The sequence below is a fragment of the Phasianus colchicus genome, chromosome 15 (genome assembly GCF_987193195.1).
Source record: "Phasianus colchicus chromosome 15, bPhaCol1.hap1.1, whole genome shotgun sequence".
Classification (NCBI taxonomy): Eukaryota; Metazoa; Chordata; class Aves; order Galliformes; family Phasianidae; genus Phasianus; species Phasianus colchicus.
Window position 1 is genome coordinate 15051499 of NC_143450.1, and position 12739 is coordinate 15064237.

At 45.8% G+C, this 12739-nt stretch overlaps 1 long non-coding RNA gene across 2 annotated transcripts in view; it reads left to right on the top strand.

The window, feature by feature from the left end:
- The window catches only part of LOC149915921 (uncharacterized), a 49620-nt gene extending 37364 nt beyond the window's left edge, over positions 1-12256 (top strand). Inside the window, exons 2-7 of one of the 2 annotated variants that reach the window (XR_016471441.1) lie at positions 1430-1511; positions 8518-8674; positions 9067-9177; positions 10480-10555; positions 11964-12056; positions 12168-12256. This is a non-coding gene — a long non-coding RNA (uncharacterized LOC149915921). The remainder of the gene's footprint in view (positions 1-1429; positions 1512-8517; positions 8675-9066; positions 9178-10479; positions 10556-11963; positions 12057-12167) is intronic. The other variant, XR_016471442.1, reaches the window with a different exon arrangement.
- The last annotated feature ends 483 nt before the right edge of the window (positions 12257-12739 follow it).

Consider the following 12739-nt stretch of genomic DNA (forward strand, 5'->3'; position numbering starts at 1 on the left):
CCCAGAGAAACGTTCTTCTTCCTAATCGTTGCTCAAAGTCAGCTAATTTGCTCTTTTTCTGGCATCAAGAAAAATGAGGCATGCTGGCTTTAGTTTTTAGTTATCTGGATTACTTGAGATAGAGTGAGGGAGACTGGAGCTGTTTTTGTGAACAGGAGGAGCTGCAGGTCTATCTTATGTGTGCCCATTCCCCAGCATGGCTGTGGATGGAGTCATCTGTAGCTCTCCTCTGGGATAAGAAAGCCCTTTGGGGACATTCCTGATCCGTCTCTTCTGAGCACCATCAGTATCCCATCCTTGGACCCCTTTGGGTTTCTTTAACTCAGCTCCCTTGGTCCTGGTTTCTGCCTAGGTGTGGAGCATCACAGCTGGTAGTGCACATCTGCCCTCTGCAATGCTGGGGCTGTTTGTTCCCATTGCTAAAGGCTCATCTTCTCAGTCTGTTGTCTCTTTGAGGCTTAAAAAAAAGCTTTGTTTTGTCACAGCTCCTGTAGGTCTGTGTGTCTCCCTGTTATTGATTGACCACGTCAGTGCTGGTGAGGGATCTGCACGTAATCACTGTGTAATGAGGAGATGTCTCCTGCTGGTGCAGATGAGGCATCTTGTTCTCTGATCTGATTACAGTAATAATTCGATATGAGGACATGTTGGAAACCTTCTGATGTGCTGAGAGAATTTTTTTCACTTGTAAAAATGGGGGAGTTTACGCTGGACTTTGCATCATCCATGAACCACTGCTTTATTGTTATCTCTGTAGGGCAGGATTTAACAGCAGCTAAGGTCTTCCTCCTTCCCCTCATTTAAGCGCCCTATCCTTCCTTCTGTCCTCCTCAATGAGGGCTCGCAGAGAGGGCCAGCCATGCCCAGAGACACTGCAGTTCTTCAGGAAGAATGAGCAAACTGCTACCTGAAAGCACCCCTTAGTATAGGAATAAAGCAAAGATAGGCTTGCTGTACGTGCATGTGGATACCCATGTGGCTGTGAGGTTGGACTCACAGAGCAATGCCAACAGCAAGGTGCAGCAACTCTGCTGGAGGATTTGGGACTGCAATGAAGGCTTGAGTCGTGCTGTTGTAACAAATATTGAGCTCTGTTCTGGGCTCCTAATAGGCACTTTAGAAGGGGATGAATTAGAAGGGCCGCCAGTTCCCATGACTTTCAGATGATTTCAGGGAGTGCTTCTTGGCTATTACAATGAATAACAAAAATGAAATATTCATTCTATTTTTCTATTTGCCTTCTGTAACCTACTGGGTCCCCAGAGCACTGTGGAACTGAAGTGCATCTCTGATTGACAGCAGCAGGAAAGCAACAGAAAGCCCTTTTTAAATTGCTCTAAGTGTGGGATTTATACATTAAAAAAAAAAAGTAAGGAATGTTGTTTCTTGTTGGTGAAGGAATGTTATGTTTGGTTTTTTTTTTGTACAGCAGTGATGAGTAGCAGCCCAGCAAAGCAGAGCAGGTTGCAGAGGGAGCTGTGCCCAGCCTTGGCTGCAGGATGGAAATGAAGGTGAGAGCAAATGATTCTGGCAATTCCAATTTCTGTTTTCCAGGCACTGCTGGCACCCAGCTTCTCTAAGGGGCAGGGAAAGGTGCCTTTCCCCTACAGTGCATAATCAATAAATGCTATTGGCTGCACTGCTGGTAGTTCAGCAAAGGGTTCACTTGAGATCCATGAGGGCACTGGTACTTAATTAGCAATTGATTATTAGGGGACTTGACTGATGAGTAAAAGCTTTTGAATATAAATATACATAACTTTGTTAATGTATAAAATGGGACTCACAAGCACTAAAACCTGTTCTAAAGCTCTCCCTGGAGCATAACCTTGCTTCCAGCAGCACCTGTGCCCTTTGGGGCTGTGCCCGGCATCCCAGCTGTCCTGGCAGCAGTCCTTGGCTACTGTGCCCATAGTGGTTCTCTGTAAGAGTCATGGGGACCTTTTGGGGATGAGCTGGGGGCTCCAAGAACACTGTCAGCCTCACAACCTGTGACAGCTGTAAGCAACAGGCATCCACAGGGAGCTCCCTCATTCACCCACCCCTTGCCCCAGCCCAGCACTGCTCACCACCTGCTGCTGCTTCTGCATCCCTCATGCTGTTCTGCTCCATGTATCCCACTGCAGAGAGCTCTGCTGCTTCTCCCTCGCTTGTCTCACTCTGCTCACATCATGGCTTTATTGACTATATATAGATAAATATATATTTTTTTTTACTATTTCAACTCCATGATTTTGTCTCTCAGGGCTGCGTTTAATACCGTCTTGCTTCTTTCCTTTTATGTCCCTTACATTCTGAATTGCTCAGTATATCACTGAATACTGTCCTGTCACTCTTTACCATTCCCATTTGCTGCTGCTCCAAACTGTGTCTCCACCTAAACAACAGGCAGATAAATGACCCCAGGGCTTTGGTGCAGGCATGGGCTGTTAGGAAAGCCATGTGTTCCCTGGACATGAAGTAACCTTTTCCCACTATGGACTACAAGATAATAAAGGAGGTGCTTAAAATAGAGTGGGCTCGAGGTGTCAGAAGGCAGCAGTGAATGGCTCATGGTATTGGCTGTTATTTATAATTTGTGCTTTTCTCATGGGCTGTGGGTGGGAAAGGGTGTTCAGGCTTTCCATTTCTGGGTTATGGAGTGGAGAGGGTCAAAAGCAAGCGTTAATGGGATGATCCCATGACCTGGAGTAACACAATAAGAGTTTGGGAGCAAAATGACAAATTATCCTCTAAAACGTTGAGAGGATGTCACTGAGGGTAAGTTGGGCACAGAAATTGATTTCAAGGTGTTTGCCTCCCACACTGAGGTAACAGCTGGAGGAACTCATTTTAGCTGTCAGTGGTTTGGGGCACTGACTTCTTCCCCCAGGCTGTAAAGCAGCAATGCTGTCTGCACACACCGGGGAAGTAATACCAGCACTGATGACATCCAGCAGCACAACTAAAACAAGGCAGAGTGGGTATTTACCTTCATGTGTACTCACAATTCGCACCAGGAGCCCTGGGTCATCCTCATTTGTTTCACTGTACCACAATTCCCTTTGCAGAGTTTGATGCTGTGGCAAATGCATCTGGTTAATAGGTTTTCTTAAGCAGATAAAATAGGTCGTATGTTTTTAAATGGTGGTGGGTGTTTTCATTTGTTAAACGGTGCCTCCTGTTTTCTTCCACGTAGGAGGATTTTCACCCCACAAACTAGATCCTAAAACCACCTCACATTATGAATTTCTTTGTAATCATAATGCAGTCTTCATTATTTTTGTCGTTCGGCACAGCAGGCTTGAACATCTATTTAGCACAATGAGGATAAATCTGTGCGTGCTGTTCACAAAATAGGTCGAACGTATTAAAAAGTATGCTCTAATGTCACCTAATCATCAAATGTGGGATTTGCTGCGTTAAGTATCCAGCCTACTTTGGGAGAACAACTTTGAAGATATTTGTATGATCAAATATCGTGGTTGTGGCAATGGGTCTTAGGGAGCACGTGGAGGAAGAAAAGATGGAATAATGTGAGCTGTAACAATTTGCTCTCTGGTGTTCTGCTGTCTGTCTGGGTGCTGGGTGGTGAGGTGTGGGTTCATCTGTTGAGTGCAGGGCATTAGAAACATCCACAGCTGCCAGGGCCTGGAGCTGTGCCTGCTGGTGTGATTTATACAGCTGCTGCAAGTGTTACCTTTTTGTCCTTTCAGACATACAGAAGCACTGTTATCTTCTGGAATTTAGATACCGGGGGCAGAAGGAGAGGTGGTGTTGCCTGTGGTCAGTGAATGGCTCTTTCCAGGTCTCACCCCATTGCTCCAGTGTAGCCAAGAGATGCTGGTGTCACTGATGCTGGCACCTTCCCCTGGCTGCATCCAGCAGCGTGCTTCTGCAGGTGCTTAATGCAAGAAACATCTCATTGATTCTGCATAGAGCAATAGAGTACATCACACTGTTGACTCTCCATCGTGCTATAAAGTAAATTGTGGTGTTGGCTCAAACAGGAGGCTTGCTCCTGGCTCCAGAGGGGCATGAAAATTATGGCCAGATGGACTGGCTGTACTGCAGCACTTCCATTTGAATGTGTATGATGTTGTTTCGCTTTGGCTGTAGTGCAGTGGTACTGTGAGCATCTATTTGACCTTCTGAAATCCAGTGAAATACTGGAACAAGTTAGCTGGTTGTCTCTTTCTGGTGTTGCAAGTATTAAAGTGCTTCAGTCAGAACTTGAGCTTGCAGCTGCAGTGACCCCTCCTCTCATCTGCTCATCCCATTGCTACCACCAGCACTGGGTAGCTGGCACTGGGAGCGTGGTGTGCCTCTGCTCCCCAGCCAGGGATGTGGGAAGGGGATTGAGGGGGGATGCCTGGCAGGGGTGAGAGAGCTGGGGCCTGCTGAACAGGAGGGGCTCGAAGATGAAGTTCCTTTCCATCTGTGAAAGCTTCATTCCATGTGTAAGGCAGAACGGCATGGCCATTTTGCTTCTCTGTATGCGTGCAGTTTGCCAGAAAGCTTAGAACAAAAGCAAACTGAGCTTGTGTCACCAGGTTGGCATTTCTCCCTATGCAGAGCCCTGCTGAGTGGTGTCTGAGCAGCCACAGCTTTGCTCTGTCCCATCCCTTGGCACTCAGGTGTGTCTGTACCCATGTTACCCTGGCCAACAGTGATGCTGCCCCTTGGGTAGCACCAAGGTGACATCTTGTCCCAGGTCTGCTCTCAGTGCCTGCAGCTTGTGTGCAGTGTGAAGTGCAGGGCAGGTGCCAGGGGCTCATTGAGATAACCAAACATCAATTTGGCATTTGAATTTGCAGCAGTGGACGTGCCCAAATAGATCTGATGGAATTTCCTCTGCCTGCTAAGGAAAGCATGAAACAAATTATTTTCTGTCCGAAGTTTGCAGTAGAGCCATGAGGGACTTCTAATTGGAGAGTTAATGTGTACTTTCCAGTGATTAGGTAAACACATTTTTTTGTTATTCATAATTGCTTTCATTGCATGGATTCAACTAATTACAAAAGCATCCCTTGTAGGAACCATTTACAATTTTAATTCCAATTATTTTTTTGATAATTCAGAAACATTTTCTCCTGCTATTCATCAGAAAGCAGAAAGTTAATCCATTCATTACCACGCTGAATGCCTGGTTTGAAACCAAGCGTGGATTACAAAGTCAGAATGAAAGTGACAACTGAGGTCTTGCTATGCAGGAAGTTGAGAGGGAAATAGCTGCAAAAAAACTCACTGCTGGAAGGAACAAACTGCTTGTGGAGTTGTAGAAGAAAGGCAGTGCTACGCTGCAGACTTCGCCGTGTTCAATGAGCTCTTTTGTAATGGCAGGATGTGAAAATCAGGGAAATACATTTGCCCTAAAGATCTTCTGAAATAGCTGTAGGTTCAGGAATCCTGTGTAATGACCATCCCTCAGCTCCCCTGAATGTCATCTTGGTGTTAGGGCACATGGCACTGAGGGATGTGGTCAGTTGGCATGGGCTGATGGTTGGATGTGGGTGATCTTAATGATTTTTTCCAGTGTTAATCATTCTATGGGGCTTCAGCTCTGCTCTAGGGAGCAGCCGTGGCAGAGGCAGCCTGGGGCTCATCGCTGCTGTGCCCCAAAGACACTGCAAACCTGGAGCTGTGCTGATGATCACTGGGTGCTTTCTGTTACATGATGGCTTTGCTGATAGAATTCTGATCTTGGACTCAAAGCATAAAAAGACTGGAAGATTCCAAGGGCCTTCCTTAAGCAGTGCTGGATGATAGTGAATCTCCTGTAATTCCTTCTGATCTGAAAATTACAGCTCAGGTCCTCCCTGGTGTGCATCTCTGTAAGTAATGTGCTTTCAGTGGAGCTGTGCTGATTTACAGCCCTGACCGGGGCAAGAATATGTTTCCTTTATCCTAAATGACCTTCATTTAAATGAACCCAATCTAGGAATTCAGCTTTCCATCCAGTTTCCTTTTTGCATGATGTATATATACATCTTGTTCAGTTCTATTACACAAAGCTGCTGCTTTAAGAAGTGTGCAGCTTTTTTCTCTGAAAAGTGGTTACCCTCCTTGATATGCAGACATAAGAGCCCCCAAAATTTGCTCCTGAATCCCACATTTGTACATTGAACTCCAAAATTTAGAGCCCCACAAAACTAATGTATAGGATTTGCTGTGAAAAGCTTTGATTTCTGTGTATAAACACTTCAAGAAATGTGCTCTTACTCTCTTTTACTTTTGCCGACCATTTACTTAAATGCACTTTTCTAAAGGCAGTTTTAACTTTTGGAAATAGATTGCTGCCTGAAATGGTTTCAACAAGCCATGAACGTGGAGTTTAGGTCAAAAAATGGAAAACGTCTTGTTTTTAAAATGTTGCCTGTCCTGCGGGGTTTCTCTCCATGGGCAGCTCCGTGCATTCTAGGGATGTGGTCTGGGAAAACATTCCCAGTTGGGGTTTCTGGGCAGAGCCCAGTGATGGCACACTGGTGGGCGGATGGTTGGACTGTGGATGATCTTAGTGGTCATTTCCAACCTTAATCATTTGATGACCTCTGTTCTGGGAGCTGTCTGCCCTGAGCCTGGGATGCCAGAGGAAGGGTTTGTCGGGAGTGCAGCAGAGAGAACATCAGGGATGTGTGGGGGTGCTTTGGGACAGACTTGGTCTTTGAGCCCTTTGAATACATTACCTTCTGGTTTTATGCAACCACCATCACCAGCAGTGTTCCAAAAATATGTAGAAAGGGAAAAAGAGGAGAAAAAAAAGCTAATTCTTTGAGGGCAGACTTCACCTATTTCAGAACTTAGAATATGGTTCAGTGAGCACCTACTGTCTCACCCACAGCATTCCTATTCTTCAGCAAGTTTTTTAACTCAGCCTGCAGAGAAGTGCCACATCTCCCCATTATTGCTATGGCAGTGCCTGGTGTGATGCAGCCTGATTTGCTTTTGCTGCTCAAAACAGTTGCTCTGGACCTTGTTCACATAAATCCCCCTTGCAGCCTCACTGGATGGAATAAATCAGATCATGGGAGCAAAATGCTGTGAGGATGCTGTGCATCAGAGGCAGAATCCATGCAGGAAGCAGCTCTGGGCTGGAGTCCCTGCTGAGCTGCTGTTTCTGTGTCCCAGCATGCTGCTTGCTTCCTGTAAAGGAGACTTTGACCCACAGCATTCTAAGGAAGAAATCCTTTCTTGTTCTTTTCCCCATCTCTGCTGGTGTGTCAGGGCTAGCATTGGAAACTGATAGCCTCTGTTGCAGCAAGGAGATGGTTTTGGGCTGAGGCTGAGTATTGCAGGGTGTTTCTTGGGGGTTGCTGGAATGGTGGGAGGAAAAGAGTGCCTCATCCCTCACAGATAATGAGTGTGGAGGGGAGGCAGGGCAATCGAAGAACAAAGCTGAGATGTTTTCAGCTGTGTCACAGAGATGTATAAAGCAATGGCTGTTTTAATTGGCTTCCAAGGGCCAAAAGCAGTGCCCAGCTCTGGACCAGGGGTGGAGAACACTAAGCAGATATTGGCAGGATGGCTCTTTGCTGAAGAGGCCCCATTTGCTTTCTCCCCAAACCCTGTGAGGTACAGCTCAGCCCACATAGATTTGTCCAGAGCAATGCTTAAGCAATCTCCAGAGGGACCCAGCAGTGCTGGCCACGAGGAGAACTGCATCGAGAGAGCTCACAAGGATTTCTGAGAGACTCTAAAACTCTCCTGGGATGAGAGAGAAACAGCACTGAGACCTGAACAGGTGTGGATTTGATGAGCGCTGCTGTGTGGGAGACCTGAGGGCAGGAGAACGATTCACAGCGCTTTATTCTCTGCCCCTAAAGTCACTGTCATCTTAAAATTCTCAACAAACATGAAAACAAATCATGCTGTCAAAAAATCACGCGTTAGAAACAAATTATGCTTTCTAAAAGCATCTTGGCAATATAATTGATAAACTGCGCGTGTGGGAGATAATTGAAAAAGTGGGGGGGGGGCATGCAGGATAGATGACTAAAATAGGAAAATAATGAACATGTGTAAATAAGAGCCACAAACAATAAATATAAATTACGGCGTGACAAACTGTAAATAATCAGAGCATTTCAGGCCTGAAATGTGATCTCTCTTCAGGGAAAACTTGCTTTGGTGAATCTGGAAAAGGCTGAGAGAGGAAAACAAGAAGAAATGCGATTATCAGGGCTCTTGGAGATGGCAGGAGAGATGGGTCATCCCTTGGATTCATTACTTGGGCCATTCTGTGGAAATAGGGCATGCTGTCAACCCAACTCATACCTTCACCCACCCTACAAATGCTGTGGCAGGAGCCACCAGCACTTCTCACCCCATCATAGAACAATGAAGAAAAGAGGAATGGCATTGTCTTCCCCTGTTTAGCTGCTTAGAGGGGGTGCTAACTGCTGTCCCCTTCCTTCCCCAACATTTTGGGAATCCATGGGATATTCAGAGACAAATGGTTGCTGTCCTTAGCTTCTGCATCCTGTAGATGGACATATTGAGATAACTGTGTAATGTTTGAACCTATTGCTTTGTTTCTAGGACCAAAGTCCTCTCTGGATCCTCAGGATTAAATTCTCAGCAGGACCTCCCTATGCTGTTGTGCTAAGGAGCACATTCAGATGAGTCTCACCTGTGGTGCAGAGGTTGGAAAGCAGCCTGAGATCAGTGCTGAGGTGTGGGAAGAATTTTGGGATGGGTTAGTTCTGCTGCCTGAACTCATGGGTGATTCCTCAAAACCATGGTGAGGGATAGCACTTGGACTTTTATTTGCTGTTTTAAAATATGATCACTTTCTTAGGACACTTTCACTTCATTCATACAATACAATGGAATTCTTGAAGTTGGAAATGACCAGTGAGATTCCAAACTCCAGTGTCAGCCCTCCCCCACCATGCCCACTGACCACATCCCCACATGCCACATCTCTATGGTTCTGGAACACCTCCAGGGATGGTGATTTTCTCCCCCCCCCCAGCCTCCTTGGACAGCCTGTGCCTGACCACTCTTTCAGAGAAGAAATTTCTCCTGATATCCAGCCTGAACCTCCCCTGGTGCAACTTAAAGCCATTACCTCTTGTCCTGTTGTAGGTTACCTGGGGGAAGAGGCCAACCCCTGTCTTTCTTGAAGAAAGATAGCACTCTTGATTGGAATAAAGCCTTGAGTGTTGGGCGAAATCACTGTGGGCCCATGCAATGCAGGTGGGTTTGAGGACATATTTTCCTAGTGGGAAGATTTGAAGGGACAGTATTTGCTGCTTTGGTAATGGAATCACCCTTGAGCAGTGCTAAAGGCAGAGCTTGCACTCCTCACCTTGCTGATGTTATCAGGTGGTAGAGATGCATCATGATCTGGTTGAGGGGCAGGAACAAGAAAAGAGTGTTAAAATGCAAACTGCTGCAGTTGTTATTTCTATGGCTAGTCCCTTCCATTAAGCTGCACAGAATCCATCACGTTATGCTTTATTTCAGTTGTGATTGCTCCCGAGGAAGGCTGCAGGTCACACCGCATCTGGCAGTGCCTTTGGGAAGAGCTCTGCATGCAGAGCTGCAGATAAGAGGGGGGGAGGCTATTTGGCCATGGTGGTGTACAGTTGTGCTGGCAGTGTGCTCAGCCAGGAGCTGTAGGATGTGCTGCCAGCTGAGTTGGCTGTGAGGCTGAGCCATGGTAGCTGGTTTGAAACAGCACTGAAGTTGCTGGGGGCACAGCAGAGAGCAGGCAGCAGTTTTGAAATGCAGTGCAGATAACACGAGGTTCACCTGCCAAATTGTGAGCCTCTACAGGGCTCCCAAAGCCCTGGCACGCTGATAATGTGTTGTGCCCTGTAGAGCCAGAATGTCCTGGTCTTAATGTAACACTGCAAGCAGTGGTTTGGGACAGAGCCTTGGCCTAGATTAACAGAGGGTTTCATGAGACTCAATTAGCAAGGTTATTAATTAATCAATTATGTAAAACAGATGAGTGATCAGATATCCTGTTGTACAGTGATACAGCTCATTGTTAAAACTTAATTAACTCAAAGGCTTGGGGACAAAATAAAAAAAAAAAAACAATGAAAAATAAAAAAAAAAAAAAAGGAAAGGAGATACCACCTACTGAAGACTGAAAAGAATAAAGGATAAAAATTGGGCTTGAGAGCAGACAGGACCATCAGTGCAATTTTGGGTGGTTTAACAAACAGTGTGATGTTCTACCACAGCAGCCAGCTGAGCCAAACTGTTCTCTCTTGCTTGCCAAAAGAAATCTATTGCAATCCCTTTTGTGTCACCAGATGTGCTCCCTATCCTTCAGTGCTGGCCATGGGGCAAGAGGAGATGATTAGGGCAGATTTGTACCCTGCTGTGACAGGAGTGGCATTGGCAGCCACCAAAAACTGCCAAAAGCAGTGGAAATATTGATCTTCTGTAACAGCCCTTTGTAACCTGCTGTATTTCAGTAGCCTACACTGATCTGTGAAAGCCTACATCTTGTTTCTGACTCGCTTTTATTTAATTTTACTTTAGGCTAGTAGCTATTTAGGTCGATTCCTTGCCACTTGTGATAAATTGATGTCATCTGTGATGGAGCAAATCTGTGTCGGTATGTTCCTACTTGTGCTTTTACTTGACCGTATTTGTGTTAATTGAATTTGTGATATTTAGCATAGGAAAGCCAGTAACTAAAACTGCAAGTCTCTCAAAAATTGCAAATAACGTCAGAGTAGGTAATTCATTTTCAAAGCATACAGCAGCATGTTTCTCATCCTTCCCTTTTAACAGTATGCTCCGGAGTGGATTTTCCCCATGTTCAAGGGCCAGATTGCAAATGTATTGGCTGGAAAAGGAAGTGGAGTCGTGCTCCAACAATGATTTTTATTGAGTAACTATAGATGAGGGATGACAGTTAGTACCTGGCAGAGACCCTGCGTGTTAAGTTTTCTTTATGAACTCTCTCTCTCTGCCCAACTCTTTAACGTAGAATTGCAGGAATTTACAGTGAGCCCCGAAAGAAGTGGATACGTGAGACCTGTTGGTGCCAGACACCGTATTTCTTTCTAAAACTGGTGTCAGCAGTGGGGCTTCTTGTAGCAGTACAGCTGGGAGGGTGCTTCCATAGGCACTTAATGCACGCTTTAGAGCTTTTTACGTATCTCTGCCTTGATACTGGGCTGATAAGGTGCTGGGAAATATCTGAACGTGCTCATTGGCTGTGCTATTCCCTTCCTCCCAGGCTGCTACTGTGTGGTTTTGTTGTTGTTTTTTTAATCCTAGCTTTCAGGGATTCATTTCAAGCACTCCATATTGCTCACAGGGGACAGGAGCAACCTGGCTCACGGCAGAAAGCCGCCTCTGCACTTCGTGGGTTGTGATGGGCTGATCCTGAGCTGCTTAAGTCAGTGGGAATTGGCATTGCCATGAAGAAAAGTAGGAACTTAATTCTGAGAGCTCACCCACATCCAGTGGGATTGCTCCTCTTCTTCTCGCTTACCTAAATCTGGTTGTTTTACCCTTGATTTTTCCTTCTTCCATGGCAAGAAAACGCCTGCTCTTCTCCCTGCCTCCCCAGCCCTCCAGAAAGGTGGTGAGGGAGCTCAGAAAGGCAAAGGCTTAATAGCACTCTGCCTCCTTTTAATCTAATCGGAGAGCTGCGCTGTGTGCAAAACTGTTTTGACACAATTTTTCTTTTTAATATCTCACCCTTTGACTGTCAGTATTTAAGGAAAAATGAAACTAATCGTCAGTGAAGGTGCTGATGCTAATGCTTCATAGCTGGTGTGGCTCTCATCAGAAAGCTTTGTAAGAGACAAAAAAAAAAAAACAACAAACCTGTGTGTGTGTAAGAATACAATAGGCAAGGGAGGTCTCAGGAAAAAAAAAAATAGTATGACCATCAGCAAAATGCTATTCTCATGTTACTAATGTTATTTGTATGTTGGGAAGCAGGAGGAAGAAGGCTATTTCCTTGTAAAGAGTCAGTCTTGTAATTTGTCCTGTGTCCCTTTTCCCAGAGGTGCCAACACCCCTCAGTGCCTGGGCTGGTAGATTTTCCTGAGGAGGGGAAGTGTGATGTTTGGAAGGGGATGGACTCTCTTGTCCTCCAGGTAAGAGCCAGCCCTGCTCATCACTTCACCTTAAACTCAGACCAACCTCTTACTGTTGCTGAAGCAACAGACACACTGCAGTTCCAATTGGCAAAAGGCTGTGTTCCTTAGGAAGGAGTTAATGAGAATTGGTCTGCGACTGTACTCCAAAATGGAAGACAGCATCATGGAAGAGCTGGAGCTAAAACAACAAACCTTATCAGGGCACAGCAGGTGAGACATGATAATCTGCTATGACTATTTTAGTGTCTGATAACCAAGGACGGATTCACAGTTTAGCCCAGTACAGGTATAACAGAAGAGATTGGCACCATACAGGTGGTAAAACAGCCGCTCAACCTCATATGAGGCAGGTAAACCATTCCCAGAAGTGGGTAACTGAAAGCAGGGGAGCAAGGACGGGCTGACACAGGTAGGAGGTCCAGGAGGCACTGCTGGGTTTCTGCTCAGGGAGGGCAGGGCAGTGATGCTGAACATGGGGGCTCCAGTTCCTGCAATATGGATCTCAAAGAGGTTCAGCACCATTCACTCCTTAACTGTTCCCCACCATTAAAATCTCATTAGCAGCCCACATGTTATCAAGCTCAGGAGTTTGTTTGTGTGTGTGCCTTTCAGCCCTCAGTGCCACAGTGTCTGACATCTGGCGTGGCTCAATCACTTAAATGTGAAAGATCAAACATTTC